We start from the raw sequence: 21,085 nt of genomic DNA, 5'->3' as shown, positions 1-21,085 counted from the left end.
CCCATAGAGAATGTGCATTATGAAGTTTCTCAAAAATGCTGATCATCTCCTCAACAGCACACTCCTTAGTGGCCCCCAAATATACTACGGGCTCTGTTGGCTTCTGTACCTCTGAAAACACACTCATTCAAGAGCTTCATTTGGTTTCTTTAGTAGACCCATTGGACCATGTCCACTTCTCTGAGTGTTTTGATCTTTTTCATAGTCTTCCATGACATTTTTGGCACTTCTATTTTATTTAATATCATGTTTCCCACAAATCATCTCAAAATTTATATTGGAACCAACTCTTCTAGAAGTGGCCAAAAAAGATGATCCCCATATCAACAATGTTTTTCTTATTCAACTCTAGGGCCAATATTCCTGAATCTGGTTCCCTCAGGATCCACAACCAGAAATACTTCTCTTACATTTCACACTATATATTATCCAACTACTGCAACTCCTTATCATACACCCCTTATCTTTATTTACTAGGTCCAGCACTTCTATATTTTAATCATGCTAATCACCTTTGTTATGGATCTGGTGACTATAGAGAGTCAAGGGAAGATACTGAGGAGAGAACTCATCATTTCTTAAGGCACCTGACCCTGTGGTGCTTCTACATAGTCTTCAAAAAAAGAAGATGTCCATCTTCCAACAAGGGAGAATAAGCCAGTTCTTCAAGCTCCAAGAGTTTTGGATAGCTTTGGTTCACTTCATGGTTCTTTAGTACTCTTTACCAGGGACCAACTCATTTTATATTAGAAGCATAAATTTGGCATTGTAGATATGCTGAGGCTGAGAATTCTACCTTTTATTCCAATCTTACAAAAAAAAAATCCTGAAGTCAAATTTTGTTCTTTCTACTTTCCAGTTATAGTAGATAAATGTCACTTTAAATTATGCCAAGTACATTGTCTGATTGACATTTTACTTTACCTTTGTGATTAATAATCCTAAGCCCGTTATTTTATTTCTTCAAATCATCAAGTATACTCACCCAAAGCAACTCAATTTCAAAGGATTTCTAATCACTCACATATCTATTACCACCACAAAGATTACACAAGTCAGTATATCTCCTGCTTTATCTCACCCAAGTTTACCACAGTTGAAATCCTTTAGAATTGCATTCATACAGCTCCACTTTCCACCAGTAATGGAATCATAACTCTCAGATACTACTGGGTGTTCCAACTCCAGAGTTCCATTTTTAGAGTCTACTTTTTAGGATTACTTCTGGTACCAAATATCTAAGGCTGGATTCTCTAGAAGAAGAGATGTGACAGGGACTTATGTGCACATGAATTGAAGAAATACTTTTTAGGAAAACCTGCAAAGAAGTGAAAAATTTAAATAAAGTAAGAATGAGCTCTCAAGTAACATCAAATAATATCTGATCTTTTCTTGCTTCACCAGGTACCCTGGAGCATAAGTCATATTACAGAATTATTCCTCTCTGAGAAAAAAGGGGACAACTGTATCACTATATCTGTCAGTCATTACTTGGGGATCCTCACTGGTGGTGAAGCTTTCATCAGCAGAGAGCAATTCTCCAGAGAAGAAAGGAAATATGAGTCATTATCAACAAATCCTCATAGCATCTGGCTAATGAGAGATCTGAACAAAACACATGACAGCTTCTATTTTACTGACACATAGTAAATAGTGTTAACTGAAATATAAATTATATATGCCAACCTCTATTAATTGTACATAGTTATCATTTTAACAGTAATATTATCAGAGTTACTTGAGGAGATTTTTCAAAGTGTATATACCTACAAATTATCAGCATTTCTTTGAGGATGTTGGCAGAAAACACAAACATATTTTGAAAATAAGTCCCAGTTGTTACTAATATCTACCAACATACACACACACACACACACACACACATACACCCTGTGAATGATTATAAGATGTCCTTTAGAATTTGACCTTGCTTACTATTTTAATTTTCATCTCTTCCAACTCCTACAGTTGATGTTATTTTCATTCATCAATGTATATTTCTCTAAACATGTAAAGTTGTTTTATACTTCCATTCATTGGAAATGGTTTTCCCTTCTCCCTCAGTCAGTTTCATATACCAATGTATACACAGGCATGCTCTGTTATCTCTCACACAAACACAAATACACACACACACACACACGCAAATATTTCTGATTATTTTGGGGCCTTTTTAAATATACCTGCCTTTTTATATTCTACTTACATGCCACTATTATTGTGAGGCTGTCATTTATACTTCCATACATAATTTACTATTCCATTCTTAGAGCTCTTAGAGCTCCTATAATTAAATTCACTTCAACTTACTCTATTGTATTCAAACATTTATTATTCTAAACTATGAAATCAACAAAAGGACAGTTTTAGTTTTACTATTTGAGGTAGATTTTATTAAGTACAGAATTTGAGGTTGGTAGTTATTTTCTTTTAGCTCCTTGAAGATAGCATTCCATAGTCATCTGCATCCATTGTTTCTATTGAGAAGTTCGATGTCCATCTTATTACTGACCTTTTGGAAGTAATCTTCTCCTTCCTCCATTCCTGGAGCTCTTGCAATTTTTGTTTTCTTTATCTTTGGTTTTGCAATGGTTTTACATGTTATGCTAGGTGTTGATTTCATTTAATTACTGCTGCTTAAGATTTTTAGTGTTCATTGAACTTACGATGTATGCTTTCAATGACTGTGACCTTTTAATTCAGTAATTATTTATCCAGTCATGGCTAATATACTCCTAAATGTATATTCTTAATTTTGGTTATCATGTTTTCAGTTCTAAAATTTTAATTTTTTAGAAACTGATTTAAAAAATAATTCATACAATTCACCCATCTAAAGTGTAGAACTTTCTAATTTTTAGCATATTTAGAGTTGTGCAACCACCTCCACAATCAACTTTGAGACATTTTCAGCACCACAGAAAGAAATCTGGTACCCACTAGCAATCACTCTTCATTTTCCTCTACCTCCTGCAGCCCTGCTAATCACTTAATCTATTTTATGCCTCTATAGATTTGCCTTTTCTGGATATTTTCTGCACCGGGAATTATACAGTATGTCATCTTTTGTGATGGCCTTCTTCACATATTTTCAAGGTTTACTCATGTTGTAACATGCATTGGTACTTTATTTTTTTTTTATTGTTCTGTAATAGTTCATTGTATGGATATATCTCATTTCCTTATTCATTCATCAGTTGATGTAAATTTGGTTTGTTTTTATTTTTGGTTATTATGAATAATGTTTTTATGAACATTTTTGTACAAAAGTTTTTATGTGAACATAAGTCTTAATTTCCTTTGAGTATATAATTAGGCATAGAATTGCTTGGCCATATGGTAACTGGATATTTTGGAGAAACTGCCAGACTGTTTTCCAAAATGGCTGCACTATTTTACATTCGCACCAGAAGCATATGAGGCTCCAATTTCTTTGCATCTTTGACAAAACTTGCTATCATTTGACATTTTCATTATTGCCCTCCTAGGACATGTGAAGTGGTATCTCATTGAGATTTTGATTTTTATTCTCTAATAAATAATAATGTTGAACATACTGTCATGTACTTACTATTTCTATATCGTTTTTGGAGAAAGGTCTGTTTAGATCCTTTGTTCATTTTTCAATTGGGAATTTATCTGCCTAATGTGGAGTTTTAAGAGCTTTAAACACATACACACATGCATGCACACACACACAAATACACACACACACACACACACACACACATATTCTGGGTAAAAGTCCTTTATCAGATATATAATTTGCAAATATTTTCTCTCAATCAGTGAACAGTCTGTTTAACTTATTGATGGTATACTCTGAAGCACAAAAGTTTTTTTTTTTTTATTTTGATGAAGTTAAATTTATTTGTTTTTTATTTTGTTTCCTTAAGCTTTTGGTGTCACATATGAGAAACCATTTATTAATATAAGGTCAAGAAGATATATGCTTATGTTTTCTTCTAAGATTGTTACAGTTTGAGTTTTTACATGCAGATTATTTATACATTTTGAGTTAGTTTATATGTATGGTTAGAGGTAGAGGCTCCAAATTCTTTCTTTTTGATAAACATATTTAGTTGTACCAGAATCATTTGTTAAAAAGACTATTCTTTACCCATTAGGTTGACTTAACACCTTATTAAAAATCATTTAATAGACAGAGGTGGAGCAAAATGGCTAAATAGAATTCTGCAGCAATTGCTCCCACAGGAACACCAAATTGAACAACTATTCACACAAGAAACCACCTTCATAAGGATCAAAAATCAGGTGAGTGATCACAGTACCTGGTTTTAACAGCAAAGCAAGGAAAGGCACCAAAGAGGGTAAGAAAGACAGTCTTGAATTGCCAACAACACCCTTCTCCCATACTCCAGCAGTGGCTGTGTGGCACAGAGATAGAATCTGTTTGCTTCGGGGAAGGAGAGAGCAGTTATTGTGGGACCATGACTTGGAAACCAGTGCTGTCTGTCACAGTGGAAAGCAACACAGGGCAGCATTTGGTCAGCCCTCTAAAAGTACCATTTACCCAAGCCCTGGCTACAGGGGAATCATCCATCTCAGTGTTTAGATCTTGAGTTCCAGCTAGCTCCACCACTATGAGCTAAAGTTCCCTGGGGTTCTAAATAAATGCAAAAGGCAGTCTAGGGCACAAAGACTGCAATTTTGGGGAAAGTCTTTGTGCTCTACTGGGCTCAGGAGCAGTGAAATTGGGGTGCATAAAAATTAGTGAGATGTACAACCTGAGACAGCCAAGGGAGTGCTTGTGTCACCTGTCCCCCAACCCCAGGCAGTGGAGCTCATAGTTCCAGAAGAGACTCTTTCTTTCTGCTTAAGGAGAGGAAAGTAGGGTGTAAAAATAACTTTGTCTTGCAATTTGGACACCAGCTCAGCCACAGTAGAATACAGCATGAGGCAGAGTCCTGAAGCTCCTATTCCAGGCCCTAGTTCCTTGATGACATTTCTAAACACACCACTAATCTGAAGAGAACATGGTGCCTTGAAGGGCACCACCCAATTCTGGAAAGATTCATCACTTGCTGATTAAAGAGAGCTTGAGCCTTGAATCAACACCAGTGACAGCCAGGCAATACTTACTGTGGGCCTTGGGTGAGACCCAGTGCTGTGATGGCTGCAGGTGTAACTCAACACATTCCCAGCTATTGTAGTCATGGGAGAAGACTCCTCTTGTTGAGAAAAGAAGAGGGCAAAGTAAAGGGGACTTCATCTTGCAGCCTGTGTACCAGTTCAGTAACAGTGGGGTAGAGTAATATATGAGCTCTTAGAGTTCCCAGTTCCAGGACTTGGCTCCTGAATGGCATTTCTGGACTTGCCCAAGGCCAGATGGGAGATCACTGCCCTAAAGGGAGAGTCCGAGGCCTGGCAGTGTGAACCACAAGCAGACTGAAGAAATCTTGGGCTTTGAGTTATCATTGGTGGTAGCCAGGTAGCACTTGATATGGGTCTGTGGCTGGGGAGGCCAAGAGGAAAGACTCCTCCTGCTTGAGGAAGGAAGAAAGAAGAGTGTAAAGGTCATTGTCTCATGGCTTGAGTGCCAGTTCAGTCACAGCAAAATAGAGCACCAAGTAGATTCCTAAGGTTTCTGACTCCAGGCCCTGTCTCCTGCATGACATTTCTGGACCTGCCTTGGGCCGTGGGAGAGTGCACCACCTGAATGGAAGGACACAAGTCTGGCTGGATTCACCACCTTCTGACTGAAGAGCCCTTGGGCCTTGAGTGAAATTGGTAGTAATCAGGCAGTGGTTGCCACAGATCTTGGCCAAGACTCACTGCTCTGTTGGTTTCTAGTCTAACCCAGCAAAGTCCCAGTTGTGGTGGCTGCCGGTGGGCTTGTGTCAATCCCTTCCCAGCTCCAGGAAACTCAGCATGGAGAGATATATTCCATTTGTTCGGGGTAAAGTGAGCGAAGAGAACAAGAGTCTCTGTCTGGTAGCCTAGGGAATTCTCTCCAATCTTACCCAAGACCACCAAGGTGGAACATCTACAAGTCTTCAAGAGTCATAGTTTTACTGGGTTTTGGGTGCCCTCTAATGCACGTACAGCTACGGTGACTAAGGACTTAGATCACAACACTCAATTTTCTGTGAATATGTGGAAAGTTTTTCAAGAAAGATGCGTGCAAATCCCAGACTGTGAAGACTACAATTAATACCTTACTCTTGAGTACCCAGACTTAATGAACATCCACAAGCATCAAGACTATCAGGAAAATATGACCTCACCAAATAAAGAAATTAAGGCAACACTGATAAATCCCAGAATAACAGATAAGTGATCTTTCAAACAGATAACTCAAAAGGCATGTTTTCAGGAAGATCAACAATATTTAAGGCAACAGGGAGAAGGAATTCAGAATTCTATTAGAGAAATTTAACAGAGATTGAAATAATTTTTAAAAATGTAGCAGAAAGTCTAGAGCTAAAAAATTTGATTGATACACTGAAGTATGCATCACAGTCTCTCAACAGTGTATTGATGAAGCAAACTAAACAATTAGTGAGCTTGAAGGCAGACTGTTTGAAAATACACAGAAGAGATAAAAGAAATAAAAGGAATAAAGCATGCCTACAACCTGTAGAAAATAACCTCAAATTGGGCAAATCTAAGAGTTGTTGGCCTTAAAAAGGACTTAGAAGGATATATTGGGGTAGAAACTTTAATCAAAGGGAAAATAACATGGGATTTTCCAAATCAAGAGAAGGACATGAATATTCAAATATATGAAGGTTATAGAATACCAAGCAGATTTAACCCAAATAGCGCTACTACAAGACATTTAATAATCAAACTCCCAAAAGTCAAAGGAAAAAGAAAGATCCTAAAATCAGTAAGAGAAAAAAACAAGTAATATACAAAAGAACTTCAATATGCCTGGCAACAGACTTCTCAGTAGAAACTTTATGAGCCAGGAGAGAGTGTAATAATATATTTAAAGTGCTGAAGAGAAAACATTTTTATCTTAGGATAGTGTATCCAGTGAAAATATCCTTCAAACATGAAGGAGAAATGAAGACTTTCTCAGACTTATAGAAGCTAAGGGATATTATCAATACCAGAACTGTTCTACAAAAATATTAAAGAAAGTTTTTCAATCTGGAAGAAAAAGACACTAATAGGCAATAGGAAATCACCTGAAAGTACAAAACTCACTTGTAATAGTAAGTACATAGACAAGCACAGAATATTATAACATTGTAATTGTGGTTTTTAAACTACTTATATTTTGAGGAGAAAGACTAAAAGATGAATTTATGAAAAATAATAACTAAAACAACTTTTTAAAACATAGTATAATAAGATGTGACTATTAACAACAAGATGTTTAAAAAGCAGGGGGAGGTGAAGTTAAAATGCAGAATTATTATTGGTTTTCTCTTTGCTTATTTGTTAGTTTGTGTGTTTCCTTTTACACTCAGTGGTAAGTGGTCATGAATTGAAAATAATTACATATAATACATCTACAAGCCTCATGGTAACCTCAAATCAGAAAACCTACAACAGACGTAAAATACGAACAGCAAGAAATTTAAACATACCAACAGGAAAAACAAATTACCTTCACAAAAATGGAGACAGGAAGAAAGAAGGAAAGAAAGACAGGACCAGAAAACAAATAAGAAAATGGCAGGAATAAGTTCCTACTAATTAATAATAAAATCAAATTTAAATGAACTAAATTGTGATCAAAAGACAAAGAGTGGCTGAATAGATAGAAAAACAAAATCCAATGATCTGTTGCCTAATGAAACACACTTCACCTATAAAGACACGCATATACTGAAAATAGAAGTGATGGAAAAAGTTATTCCATGCAAATCAAAACCAAAAAAACAAGCAAGAGTTCATATACTCATATAGAAAAAATAGATTTCAAGTTAAAACCTGTAAAAAGAAACATGGAAATCAGTATATAATAATAAATGGGTCAATTCAGCAAGGATATAACAATTATATATGTATCCAATGTTTGAGGACCCAGATATATAAAAAAAATATTATCAGAGCTAAACAGAAAAATAGACTCTAATACAATAATAGCTGGAGACTTAAACACCCCACTTCAGCACTGGACAGATCACTCAGACAGAAAGTCAACAAACAAACATTTGACATATCTGCACTATAGACCAAATGGTCTTAATAGATTTCTAGTCTTCTCAGCACATGGATCATTCTCAAAGATAGACTATATATTTGGTCACAGCATCAGTCTTAAAAAACTTATAAAATTTTTTTTAGGTCTAACATTTAAGTCTTTAATGCATCTTGAATTAATTTTTGTATAAGGTGTAAGGAAGAGATCCAGTTTCAGCTTTCTACATATGGCTAGCCAGTTTTCACAGTACCACTTATTAAACAGGGAATCCTTTCCCCATTTCTTGTTTTTGTCAGGTTTGTCAAAGGTCAGATGGTTGTAGATGTGTGGTATTATTTCTGAGGGCTCTGTTCTGTTCCATTGGTCTATATCTCTGTTTTGGTACCAGTACCATGCTGTTTTGGTTACTGTAGCATTGTAGTGTAGTTTGAAGTCAGGTAGTGTGATGCCTCCAGCTTTGTAAAATGTCTTCTCTGACTATACGGATTAAAAATAGAAAGCAAAAATAACAGGAATTTTAGAGACTATACAAACACATGTAAACTAAACAATATGCTGCTGGATGGTCAGTGGGTAAATAAAAAAAGAAGAAATTTAAAAAATTTCTTGATATAAATGAAAATGAAAATGCAACACACAAGAACCTATGGGATACAGTAAAAGCAGTAGTAAGAGGCAAGTTTATAGCAATAAGTGACTACATAAAAAAGTAGAAAAGCTTCAAATAACCTAATGATGCATCTTAAAGAATTTAAAAAGCAATAGAAAACCACATACAAAAGTATTAGAAGAAAAATAATAAAGATGAAAACAGAAATAAATAAAATTGAAACAAAGAAAACAATAAAAAGATAAATCAAAAAAAAACCTTGATTTTTTTGGAAATTTAAAGAAAATCAACAAACCATTTGCCAGATGTGATGGTTAATACTGGGTGTCAACTAGATGGGATTGAAGAACGTAAAGTACTGGTCTGGAGTGTGTCTGTGAGGGTGTTGCCAAAGGAGACTAACATCTGAGTCAGTGGACTGGAAGAGGCAGACACACACTCAACATGGGTGGGCACTATCTAATCAGCTGCCAGTGCAGCTAGGATAAAAGCAGGCAGAGGAACTTGGAAGGACTAAACCGGCTTAGTCTTCTGCCTGCATCTTTCTCCTGTGCTGGATGCTTCCTGTCCCTGAACATCAGACTCCAGGTTCTTCAGCTTTGGGACTCCTGGGCCTTTGACCACAGACTGAAGGCTGCACTGTCAGCTTTCCTACTTTTGTGATGCTGGGACTTGGACTGGCTTCCTTGCTCCTCAGCTTGCAGATGGCATATTGTGCAACTTTACCTTGTGATTGTGTGAGTCAATACTCCTTAATAAATTCTTAATAAATATATATAAATATATATTATTTATATGTACATATTGACTATTAGTTTTGTTCCTCTACAGAACCCTGACTAATACAGCATGCAAGGATAAAACAAGAGAATTCTCATAAATAAAATCAAAGGTGAAAAAGGAGACGTTGTAACTGATACTACAGAAATTCCAGAGATTATTAGAGACTACTAGGAGCAACTATATGCCAATGAATTTGAAAGCCTGGAATAATCTGTTAAATTCCTTGACATATCCAACCTACCAAGATTGAACCGTGAAGAAATACAGAACCTGAATAGACCAACAGCAATTGAAGCCATAATTAAAAGTCTCCAGGCAAACAAAGCCCAGGACCTGATGACTTCACTGCTGAATTTTACCAAACATTTAAAGAAGAGCTTAATACTAATTCTACTCAAACTATTCCAAAACACAGATGAGGAGAGATTATTTCCAAACTAATTCTGTTAGATCAGTACAACTCTGATAACAAAACCAGATAAAGACACATTAAAAAAGATAAGTACAGTCTAAAATCCCTGATAAACATTGATGCAAAAATCCTCGACAAAATACTAGCAAACAAATTTCAGTCACACATTAAAAAGATCATTCATTATCACCAACTATAATTTATCCCAAGGATGTAAAGATGTTTCAGCATATGCAAATCAATCAATGTGATACATCATATCACCAGAATGAATAAAATCCATATTACCTCAATTGATGTCAAAAAAGCATTTGATAAAATTCAACATCCCTTCATGATAAAACTCTTACAAATGGTGTAGAAGGAACAAACCTTAATACAATAAAAGCCATATATGACAGACCTACAGCTAGTATCATACTGAAGGGAAAAATGAAAAGCCTTTTTTCTAGGATCTGGAACATGACAAGGATGCCCACTTTCACCACTGTTATTCAACACAGTACTAGAAGTCCTAGCTAGAGCAATCAGAGAAGACAAAGAAATAAAGGGAATCCAGATTGGGAAGAAATAAGCCAAATTATTCTTGTTTGTAGATGATATCGTCTTATATTTGAAAGAACCTAAGGATTCCACAAGAAAACTGTTAGAACTAATAAGCAAATTCAGTAAATTTGCAGGATACAAAATCAACATAGAAAAATCAGCCACATTTATATATTTGAACAATGAAAAATTTGGAAAAGGTATCAACAATGTAATCGCATTTATAATAACTATGGATAAACTTCACCAAAGACGTGAAAGATTGCTACGGTGGAAACTATAAATCATTGATGAAAGAAATTGAAGAGGATATAAAATATGAAAGGATATACCAAGTTCAAGGATTAGAAAAATCAATATTGTTAAAATGTTCATATCACCCAAAGCAATCCACAGATTTAATGCAATCCCTATCAAAATACCAATGATATTTTTCATTGAAATAGAAAAAATCATCCTAACATTAATATGGAACCACAAAAGACCCAGAATAGCCAAAGCCATCACAAGAAAAAAGAAAATCACATTACCTGACTTCAAATAATATTACAGAGCTATAGTAACCAAAACAGCATGATACTGGCACAAAAACAGACACATAGACCAATGGAGCAGAATAGAAAACACAGAAATAAATCCACACATCTACAGCGAACTCATTTTTGACAAAGTTGCCAAGAATATACATTGGGGAAAGGACAAGTCTCTTTCATCAATTTTTTTCTGGGAAAACTGGATATCTATATGCAGAAGAATGAAACTACACCCCTATCTCTCACCATAAAAAAATCAAATCAAAGTAGATTAAAGACTTAAATCTACAACCTGAAAGTATGAAATACTACAAGAAAACATTGGGGAAACTCTAGGAAATCAATCTGGGCAAAGCTTTCTTGAGTAATACCACAAAAACACAGGTAACTGAAGCAAAAATTGGCAAATGGGATCACATAAAATTAAAAAGTTTCTGCATAGCAAAGGAAACAATCAATGAAGTGATGAGAAAACCCAAAGAATGGGAGAAAATATCTGCAAACTCTCCATCTGACAAGGAAGTAACTGACAGGATATATAAGGAGCTCAAACAACTCAATAGAAAAAAACATCAAATAGACTGATCAACAAATATGCCAAAGATCTGAATAGACATTTCTTAAAAGAAGACATACAAATGGTAAATGGGTATATTAAAAAGTGCCCACCATCATTGATTATTAGAGAAATGCAAATCAAAACTACAAGGAGATATCATCTTACCCCAACTAAAATGGCTTTTATCCAAAAGACCGGCAATAATGAATGTTGACAAGGATATGGACAAAGGGAAATCCTCATACACTCTTGGTAGAAATGTATAGCCACTATGGAGAACAGTGTGGATATTCCTCAAAAAACTAAAAATAGAACTACCATATGAACCAGCAACTCCACTACGAGGTATATGCCCAAAGGAAAGGACATCTGTATATTGAAGAGATATCTGTATCCCCACATTTATTGCAGTAGTGTTTACAATAGACAAGATTCAGAAGCAACCAAGCGTTCATCAACAGACTAACAGATAAAGATGTGGTACATATACAAATGGAGTACTATCCTGCCAGAAAGAAGAACGAGATCCCGTCGTTTGCAACAACATAGCTGGAACCGGAGGACATTATGTAAAGTGAGATAAGCCAGACACAGAAAGACAAACTTCACATGTTCTCCCTCATATGTGGAAGCTAAAAATTAAAACAATTAAACATATGGAGGTAGAAGGTAGAATGATGGTTACCAGAGGATGGGAAGGGTAGTGGGGTAGAGGAAGTGGGGATGGTTAATGGGTACAAAAATATCATTATATTGAATGAATACAATCTAGTAATTTATAGCACAATAGGATGATTAAAGTTAATAATAATTGTACATTTTTAAATAACCAAAAAGGTATTATTTAAATGTTTGTAACATTAAAGAAATGATAAATGCCTCCCATTGATTAGAAGGATAAGAAAAAAAGAAGAAATAATAAATGCTCAAAGTGATGCATACCCCATTTACCCTGATGTGATTATTACACATTGTATGTCTTTATCAAAATATGTCATGTACCCCATAAATACACTTACTGTGTACTCACAAAATTTTTAAAAAATCAATTAACTATAAATATAATTATTAATTTCTGTACTTTGAATTTTGTTTCATCAATCTGTCTCACTATCATTACAGTTAGCATTTTATTTTGATTATTGTAGTTTTGTAGTATGTTTTGAAGTAAGGATGTATGAGTTTTCAAACATTTTCATATTTGACATCATTTTTTTACATTCTGGGCCTCTTACATTTCCTTGTTAATTATAGTATCTCTTAATTTCTGGAAAAAAAAACCCTGGATTTATTTTGTTTTGCTTTTGTTTTTCTATATTCTTTTTAACATTTATTTATTGTATTTTTCATTAATACATAATAATGTATACATTTATAGACACATGTAATATTTTGATACATGTATACAATATGTAATGATCAAATGAGGGTATTTTGGACATTCATCACCTCAGTTATTTATCGTTACTTTGCATTGGAAATATTTAAAATATTCTCTTCTAGCTATTTTGAAATATACAATAAAGAGTGCATTGAATCTGTAGATCAACTTGAAGAGTATCTCCATCTTAAAAATATTGCCTTCCCATTCATAAATACAGTTTGTCTTTCCACTTATTTATGTCTTTTTAATTTTTTCAACAATGCATTGTAGTTTTCATATCACTCACGTCTCTTAATTTTATTTCTAAGTATTTTATTCTTTTTGAAGTTATCATAAGTGAAATAATTTTCTTAATTTTTAGATATTTACCTTGACCATTCCAACATTTCTCAATTAATTTATTAGTTCAAAATTATATAATTGGTTCTAATCTTTTGTAAATTTCTTAGAATTTTTTTATATCCAGGTTCATGTCATCTGAAAATAGTGTTACTTCTTTCATTCAAATGCAAACACATTTTATTTATTTTTCTTAATTGCCTTGATTGTACTACCAGTACAATGTTAAATAGAATTGACAGCAAGCATCATTGTCTTTTTTACTTCTGATCTTTAGAGTAAAGCGTTGTCTCTCATCATTAAGCAGGATGGTGGCTTTAGGTTTTTCATATAATTCTTTTAACATGTTTAGGAAGTTTCCTTAATTTTCTAGTTTATTGAGTGCTTTTATCATGAAAAGTTGAATTTGGTCAAATGTGTTTTCTAAATCTATTGAAATTATCTTGTGGCTTATGTCCTTTATAACATTGATAGGGTGTTTTATATTAATTGGCATTTGGATGTTAAATTAACCTTGCTTTCCTAGGGTAAATCCTACTTCATTATACTGTATATGTATGTTTGTATTACTGAATTTGGCTTCCTTTGAGGAGTTTTGTGTCTATAATAATAAGGAAAATTGGTCTGTAGTTTTCTTTACTTATGATAGCTTTCTTTGGTTTTGGTGCCAGGTTAATGCTAGCCTCATAAGATGACTTGATAAATCTCTGTTTTTTTTTTTTTTTTTTTTGAAAGAGTTTGTGAGTAATTGGTATTAACCATGTTTAAATGTTTGGTAAAAACCATGAATGAAGCAATTTGAACAAAGGGCTCTCCTTTTTGGGAGATTTGTGGTCACTGGTCTTATCTCTTGTAATAGGTTTATTCAGATTTTCTGTTTTTTATAAAGAAAATTTTGGTAGTTTCTGCTTGGGAATTTGTCCACTTCCCCTACATATCTAGTTTTTTGGTAAACACTTGTTTGTAGTATTTTTTTATACTTCTTTTTTATTTCTGTAATATTAGTAGTGATATATCCTCTTTCATTTCTGCTTTTAGCAATTTGAGTCTTCTCTTTTCTCATCCTAGTCAATCTATCTAGATATTTGTTAAATTTGTTGATGTTTCCAGACAACTAACTTTTGGTCTTGTTAATTTTCTGGTTTTTTCTTATTTTTTATTTTATTTATTTTCACTTAATATTTATTTATTTATTTTTCTTCTGCTGATTTGGGGTTTCATTTGCTCTTAATTTTTCAGTGTCTTAATTTGGAAAGAAGCTATTGATATGAGGTCTTTCTTTTTTATAGAGGCACTTACAGTAACAAATTTCCATCAAAATCTTGCTTTAGCTGCATCCCATAAGTTTTGGTATGTTGGTATTTTCACTTCTATTAATAAAAAAGAAATTTTCTAAGTTTCTCTTTTTTTGTTTGATGCATTGGTTATTTAGAGGTGTGTTATTTCATTTTTATGTATGAATTTCTCAAATTTTCTTGTTTTTTATTTTTTAATGTATTGCATCATGGTTGGAGAATACACTGCATGTAAGCAAGCATGGGATATTGAGGCTTGTTTAGTGGCTTAACACATGCTACTGAGTTGAATGTTTCATTCACCCTTGAGAAGAATGTATCTGCAGCTGTTGTTAGAAGGAGTGTTCCATAGATGTCTCTTAGGCCTGGTGGATTTATAATATTTAAGGTTTCTATTTCCTTGTTTATCTTCTACCTAGTGGTTCTATCCATTACAGAAAGCAGGATATTGAAGTCTCAATTACTATTGATAAATGGTTTCTTACTTTATTTTTGCAGTTATTGTTTTATATATTTTGGAACTCTCTTGTTAGGTGCAAATATGTTTGTAATTGTCATATTTTCCTGATTGTTGGATCCTTTTATCATTACAAATTATCTCTTTTTTTCTAATATGTTATTTATTTTAAAGTGTATTTTGTCTGAGATTAATTAGTATAGCCTCTTCCTTCTCCTTGTATGTGTTTATATTATATGTATAATTTATGTGGGTACATAGTAGGTGTATATATTTGCAGGGTACGTGAGATGTTTTGATACAGGTATGCAATATGAAGTAAGCACATAATGAAGAATGGCGTATCTAAGCCACTTTACTTTCTTACAGTTGCTTTTTTGCAATATAAGTCTTTTTGATCCTTTTACTTTCAATCTGTTTGTATCATCAACCTGTTTCTCTATAACCAACATATAGTCAGATTTTGTATTTTTATGTAGTCTTACAGTCTCTTTTTATTGGATTACTTTATTAATTCATATTAATGGTATTATTAATATACTTGTCTATACGTAAATTTTGTTTTGTTTCAATATGTCTGTCTACTTTGTTCCCTATTTTTCCATTACTGATTTCTTTTGCATTATGTGAATATTTTCTGGTGTAATGTTTAAATTTCTTTACTGATTTTGTATTACATTTTTTACTTATTGTTCACTCAAGAGCTTATAATACATATATCTTGACTTACCAGATCTATTTCTGATTTATCGTATCTTAAATTGAGGGGTAGGTAGCAAATATCTTCTTCCCCTTTATTGTGCTGCTATTATTATACATATTATATCTGTCTATTTGCTATGCCAAAAAATAGCTTGTTGTAACTATTACTTTATATAATTGCATGTTGTTTGAAGAAGCTGGGAGAAAGGGGAGCAACTTCATGTTCATAAAGTTTGTAAAGGTAAACTGAGGCTGGAGCCGAACCGGGAATGAAGACAGAAGGCAAATGGCAGTGAGAATGGCCTTTTATTAGGGCTTGCGGGCGAGGTTCCTCGGTCCAAAGGCATGGGCCGAGGAAGTTGCGCTGAGGGAGGAGGGTAGTGGTTTTTTATAGCCCGAGAGGTAGGGAAGCTGGTTGTGCAAACAGGGCCTGGGGGGTCTTGAAACTACTAGGGCAGGAGTTGAGTAAGGGTCATGAGGAAGGGGTCTTTGGAAACTGTCAACCGAAACTGCTGTTTACGAACTTGTGGAATGCAGGTGAGCTGCAGGTCATGGTGGAGTGTGGTTGCCCAGCCGGAACTCTGACCAGTGTAAGCCTCCGGGTGTGTACAAGGCTGAAGGGAGTCTTTAACAAAAGGCCTGCTACGCCGGGTAATGCCGCCATGTTGGGTCTAGATTCCTGCCTAACAAAGTTCATTGTAATAATCTTTTTATTTACCTCTTCTTTATTTGTTTCTGTGGATTTATCTACTGTCATCTCGTTTCTCCGATAAAACTTTGCCTCCTTCTGCCTCCTTTTTGCTATTATCATCAAATATATTACATTTATGTGTGTTAAAGAAACAGTGTACAATTGTATTTACACTGTTTTATACCGTTGTTTTTTAAATAATAGAAGAGAAGAAATATGTAATTAAACTGTCTTAGATAATTACGTACAGAATTCTTTTTGTTGTAGGTTTTTGTTTTTTCATGTGGATTTGAATTACTTTCTAGAATTACTTATTTCAACCTAGAAAGTTTTTTAGTATTGCTTATGAGGCAGACCTGATGGCAAACAAAAAAAAATCATTTTTTGTTTTTCTAGGAATGTCAGTTTTATCCTTATTTTTAAAAGACAATTTTGCTCAATATGTGATTCTTGATGACAGTATTTATTTTCTTTTAGCACCATGAATATACCACCCCACTAGCTTCTCTTTTCCATTGTTTTAGATGAGAAATCTGATGATGTACTTATTGCGGTTTTCTTGTGTATAATGAGTTGTTTTTTCTCTGGTTGCTTTTAAAATTTATCTCTTTGTCTTTATTCCTCAACATTTGTATGTGAGATGTCTGGGTGTTGGTCTCTGTGTTTATTCTATTTGACTTTTGTTAAGCTTCTTGGATGCACAGATGAATATTTTTTATTGAATTTGGGGAGTTCTCAGACATTATTTCTTTAATATATTTTCTGATATTTTCTCTTTCTTTCTGGTGCTGCCATATGTGTATGTTTGTATGTTTATTCATGTTCTATATTTCTTCAAAGTTTTGTTCTATTATTTATTTATTTACTTACTTATTTATTTATTTTATCTTTTTTGAGGCTGAGTCTCCCTGTGTCACCCCAGCTGGAGTACAGTGGAGCGATCTTGGCTCACTGCAAACTCCACCTCCTGGGCTCAAGCAATTCTTGTGCCTCACCCTCCCGACTAGTTGGGATTACAGGCGCCCATCACCACACTTGGCTAATTTTTTGTATTTTTAATAGAGATGGGGTTTCACCATGTTTCCCAGGCTGGTCTCGAACTCGTGAGCTCAGGTAATCTGCCTGCTTCAGCTTCCCAAAGTGCTAGAATTACAGATGTGAGCCACCACTCCTGGTTGTGTTCTATTTTCTTTATTCTTTTTCTGTCTTCAGAATATTTAATTTCTATCAATCTATTCAAGTTGAGTAACTTTAGCATCACAAATCTGTTGAGTACTTCTAGTAAATGTTTCATTTTACTTATTTAAATTTTCGACTTCATAATTTTCACTGCTTTTTAAAATAAACTTTACCTCTTTATTATTATAATCTAGTTGATGAAATAATGTCATCATACTTTCTTTTACTTCTTTAAGAATAGTTTCCTTTAGTTCTGTGAACATGTTTATAATAGGTGTTTTAAAGTCTTTGCCTCACATCTCTATTCTTTCTAAATTCTCTCAGAGGCATTTTTGTTGCCTGCATTTTTTTTTCCGTGTAAACATTACACTTTACTATTTCTGCATGTCTTGTAATTCTTTTTGAAAATTGATCATTTTAGATAATATTTTGTAGCAATATTGGATAGTGATCCTCCCCTCTCCTACTATCCAAGCTTTTTGTTTCTTTGTTTAGTGATGTGAGTGGATGATTTTAGTGATGTCTATTTGCCCTACCGTATATAGACTCTGATGTTTTTCTTGCTTTTCATTCATGTAATCTTGTCTCCTCATTTGCTTGTTACTTTTGACTGAGTGTCAGATATGGTATATAAAAATTGCAAAGCTCTTCTCAGAGAGAGGGCACAGCCTTAAGCATGCGCACAGTCACCCTGTGATGACAGTACTTTTATCATTGCCCTCTTGGACTGTCTCTTTATGGGATTTCTCTATTAAGCTGTGTGTCTCTGTTGGTTTTATCCTAATCTGTTTGCTTCCACTAAACACCAGATGATTGCTCTACTGTTTTCAACAAAGCTTTGGGGCATAAATTGCTCCTGAGTCTGTTCCAATTTAATGCTTGTCCCTTTAAGTTCATCTTTGCCACAAGTGTTTGGAACTTGTTTTTACTTCATCAGGGCTCATCTTAGCCATCTCCTTTGATGAACTTTATTTTGAAATATCTAGTTGGTCTACGGGTTAGCTAAGTTGTTCTCATGAGGCTACTGCACATTTCTTAATTGCTTGACAAGAAAACCTCCATTGCTTTCAACAGCACCCTTAAGTTTGAACTTACTTATGCTCCTTTCCAAATAAAGTCATTACCCTTGAGGATAGCTACAGAGCTCTCTCTTCCTAGGCAAAACCTCCGTGCCATTTCTCCAGAGCTGTGGGCATGGACAGTGGCCTACTTCTCTCAGATAGGCGTGCCTGATTTATGAGCTGGGTGCTGAAAATACATTACCTTTTGGTCTTCTCATGTTGCTTTTTCAAGTATGAAACCTAAATTTCAAGAACAAGTAGAGGGCAGGGCAATGCAGTACCCAGTATTCTTGACCTGCTGTGCCTGAGATAGAGATTCTATCCCATTAATGGTGCTAGATGGAGGAAGAGAGTTCCACAATTCTCAGCCACTTTTGCCTCAATAGAGCTTTTGCAACACAGAGATGGAAAGGATAAGAAATACTGAGAAGCTATTCCTTCGTGAAACTTTTTTAGGAGAATACTGTAAGAAAATACTAAGCCAGAGGATAGGGAATCCTGTATTCTTAGCTATAGCCACCCAGATTAGAATTTCTATCACACTGTGCTGGGGATAGGGGAAGGGAACATGTTGGGACTCAAGTGTCACAGACTATCACTACTCATATTGATATTTAGTACATGTTCTTAAGTAACTATTTCATTTACTGTATGCCTTCAAGACAATCTCCGTAATTGTAAATGGTTGGGTTTCGTTTGTAATTTCACCAGTAAAACTTCAATGAAAGATGGGTCTATGGACTTCCTCACACCACCATCTCAGGAGTCTATACTCTAGAATATTAATTTAGTTCCTTATTTTAATGTTGTGTTCTCTGCCAAAATTCAAATTCTACCCTTTATTTCCCTGAGCGTGTTTGATTTTTTTTTTTTTTTTTTTTTTTTTTTTGAGACAGAGTCTTGCTCTTTCACCCAGGCTGGAGTGCAGTGATGCCATCTCTGCTCCCTACAACCTCCGCCTCCCAGGTTCAAGCAATTCTCCTGCCTCAGCCTCCTGAGTAGCTGGGACTACAGGCATGAACCATCATGCCTGTCTAATTTTTGTGTTTTTTAGCAGAGACGGAGTTTCACCATGTTGGCCAGGCTGGTCTTGAACTCCTGACCTCAAGTGATCCACCCCCCCTCAGCCTTCCAAAGTGCTGGGATTATAGGATTATAGGCATGAGCCACTACACCCAGCCTGAACATTCATTTTTAATTATGTGTCTCTGAAGTGCTATCTGTGTATTTTTCTATTGTTGAATATTTTTCTTACCTATTCTATTGTTGAATGTTTTTCTTACCTTTCATTCATCTGATCTTGTCTCCTTATTTGCTTGGTTACTGTTGACTGAGTGTCAGATGTGGTATATAAAAATTGTAAAACACCCCCCGACACGCACAAACACATAACACTTGGAGTCCTAGGATGATGTTGATGTGTTGTCTTCTTTTAGAGTGCTCTAAAATTGCTGCAGTCAAGTAATTACTGAAACTAGCAATCCAGGAAAACTTCATTCTGATTTCATTAACCGAGTCATTTCAAAGTATGCTTCATTTCCTGCAAACGCTGATGTACATTGTGTTTAATCTTACTCGTTTGGCACATCCATCAAACATTTCTTGTCAGCTTTTCAATCTTTCAGTTAGTGTTTCCAGATTTGGTAACTACTTCTGTGATAAGAAGGGGAGAAGGGGTCCAAATGCCGGGTTTACTTCCTGGATTATTTTCTCCTCAAATATTCATCTCATCATTCTTAACTGTTTTATTAGCTCTTTGATGCCATTAAGAATTTTTTTAATGTTTCATTTAGACAGTCTAGGTGTCCTCAGCAGGAAGGAATCAATATCCTAGCTCACTCCTCATCATTGGGTCTTATTCATCTTTCCATCTTAATAATAGGTCCAAGAGCCAGCAGATAAAAAGTGCTTGATCAATAAATATTTTTTATGAGTGATTATAATTAGCATTTATTTAGCAAATCTAGTCTGGACAATTACTTCTTTAGAGGAAAGGGCAAAAATATTTCTAATTACCTTCATGCTTCAACATGACTATCTTTTTTTGCATATTCATTAATAGACTGTACCAATTCAGGTTTAAGTCTTGATTGGGATAAACATGTAAGATAACATATCTGTCCCAGTTTCTAATTGTGTCATGTTCCTGTTCCTGTTTAGTTGTAGTGACACAAAATCTGCCAGGAAGTTTCCACTTCTAAGGAGTTTGGAAGTTGCCACTCCGTCCTAACAAATCACTGAACAAACTAAAAAATCAACAACTTATTTGGATTCAAAAGGAGGGGGAGGACATAGGACAAACTGCTGCCCACCCCTGCACCCCCAGAGTAAACAGGTTAATACAGGAAGTCATCAATTAATTACCGGAGTAGAGACTCAGAAGTGGAAAACACTGTGGGAACCAAGGCCAGG

This window comes from Chlorocebus sabaeus, chromosome 11 (assembly GCF_047675955.1).
Source record: "Chlorocebus sabaeus isolate Y175 chromosome 11, mChlSab1.0.hap1, whole genome shotgun sequence".
Classification (NCBI taxonomy): Eukaryota; Metazoa; Chordata; class Mammalia; order Primates; family Cercopithecidae; genus Chlorocebus; species Chlorocebus sabaeus.
This window is presented reverse-complemented; position numbering follows the sequence as displayed.